This window comes from Oratosquilla oratoria, chromosome 1 (assembly GCF_046742065.1).
Source record: "Oratosquilla oratoria isolate Oo_2021 chromosome 1, ASM4674206v1, whole genome shotgun sequence".
In the NCBI taxonomy this organism is placed as follows: domain Eukaryota; kingdom Metazoa; phylum Arthropoda; class Malacostraca; order Stomatopoda; family Squillidae; genus Oratosquilla; species Oratosquilla oratoria.
This window is the reverse complement of record NC_134777.1, coordinates 94,788,798-94,791,297: the sequence shown is the minus strand read 5'-3', so window position 1 is coordinate 94,791,297 and position 2,500 is coordinate 94,788,798.

Below are 2,500 nucleotides of genomic sequence, written 5' to 3'. Positions count from 1 at the left end.
TCTCTCTCTCTCTCTCTCTCTCTCTCTCTCTCTCTCTCTCTCTCTCTCTCTCTCTCTCTCTCTCTCTCTCTCTCTCTCTCTCTCTCTCTCTGTCTGTCTGTCTTTATGTCTCTTTTTCTCTCTCCCTCTTTCTATCCCTCACTCCCCCTCTCTTTCTCACTATCTCTGTCTTAATGTCCCTTTCTCTCTCTCTCCACATTTCCCTCCCTCCTCTCTCGCTCTCTCTCTCTCTCTCTCTCTCTCTCTCTCTCTCTCTATCTTCCTCCATCCCTCTGTCCCAGTTTCCCTATTTTTCCCATTTCCTTTTCTCTCGATGTCCTTCTCTTCCTCCTTTGCAGACATGCGCTTGGAAGCCAAGCACAGAACACAAGCACGGACGGACGCAAGAAAACAAGGTTGGCACGTCCATATGGTCACACCTCCGTTTATTGGGAGCTCTGATATGGGTCACGGCGTCTTTGTAACCGGACGAGGTGGGTGTTGCTCCCTTTCCAACAAAAGGTCCGCGCCGTTATTACACTGTTATATTTCCGCCATACTCCTTTCTTCCATTTTTTTCAGCCTTTTCCGGATTCCCCTTCTTCCTCTTCCCCTTCCTCTACACCTCTCCTCTTTTCTTCACCTTTGGGCTTCGTCTTCCTCACATATCTGATCTCGCTCTCTTCTTGCTCTTACTCTCTAATAGGTCTTACTCAGTTCTCTTTCCTCTTCCTTTTTCTTTACTCAACTTGTTTCATTTATCTTCATTCTCCTTTCTCTTACCTTATTCTTCCTATTCTTTCTTCTTCCTCCTACTTTTCCTCCTCCTCCTTTTCATCTTTTCCTCCTCCTCCTCCTCCTCCTCCTCCTCCTCCTCTTCCTTTTCCTCTCTTTTTTTTCTTCTCTCCAAGATTATGAGTCCTGTGCACTTTTTCTTTCTTCCCTTCACTATATCATCTTTGCTAGAATAACAAACTCGCTCTTGACACTCACTCATGCACTGCTTCCTAATTTCGTTGAAATTTTGTTCAAGCGTCAGGAATGCAATTAAAAGCCTTTCTCTTGAAGGAAGAAATCCATTCCAGGTAAGGTATCTAATTACTTAAGTACTTAATGAGATTTGACAGAAATACTAAGATTATAATTAGGTCTGAAGTTTCTGAATATATATATATATACATATATATATATATATATATATATAGATATATATATATATATATATATATATATATATACATATATATATATATATATATATCAAGGACTGAATTCCAAGCCCACCAATTTCATATCCTCTTAATTATTTCCAAATAATTTAGTGGCTTGTGTGAATATGATCATTATCTAAAAAAATAACTACTGTACTCAAAAGTAGCCTAAATCACACTGTATTCATTCATTTATTTATTCATCTATAAATTATGCAATATGCTAAAATTTTCTGTTTCCATTTCAGGATCTGTACCAACAGCTTCAATCCCTTCATCATCGGCTCCACTTGAATCATCTGCAAACCTGACTCCACCATTAAAAAGGCCACTATCAGACTCCTCCACAGGCGCCACTTCTGCTAAATAATTTTCATCTAAAAGAAAGTCATCAACATCTCTGGACAGATTTATCATAAAAACTTCAGCCTCTCAAAAGGAAAATCTCGACTAAGAAGTTGCAAGAATTATATTTGCTACAAATTCACCATTTCGTCTTGTTCAGCATCCTCAGTTTCTCAAGATGGTTCAGAACCTGAGGCCAGGTTATATTCCTCCATACAGAAAATATATTGCTAATAAGTACTTGGATCTTGTGTATGAAAAGGAATATTAAAAATGTGCAGATGACCTGAATAATGAAACTGTATGTCTTTCAATTGATGGGTGGTCTAACATCCATAATGAACCCATAATATATGTCACTCTAACAAAATCCACTGGTCAGATTTATTTAGTTGACACAATAGACACATCAAGGAAACTTCACACTGCTGAATATCTTCTACAACTTGTACAAAATTCGATCAAGAAGGCTGAACAAGATTTTGGTTGTCACATTGGAAGTGTTGTGACAGACAATGCAGCAAATGTCACCAAGATGAGAAAAGTCTTAGAGGAATCGAGTGAACCTGAGCATACTGTCCTCACATACGGCTTATGCCGTTCCTTGTATACTTGTGGCAAGTCTATGTAACACGGCTCCTTATATTGATATGCTAAAAATGTCCTTTAGCAATCAGATCGCATATCAGATAGCAATCCCACAATATTTAGAATATATAAAAAAAAAATCTAAATCAAATCAATCTGATTTAAATAAAAAAAAAAAAAATTATATTCTTTAAAAAGATAAAAAAAAAGTCTCCAACCCTAGTCCACTAACCTCATACAATAATACCTGTTAAGTCTGGCTAAAATTGGCATTTCAAAGCCTTGTAGTGCTTTAAAAATAGTTTCTTATTTCACTATAAAAGTTTATATTAACTTATATTGCATTGAATAAGTCTTTAGCCAATATATTTGTCCTA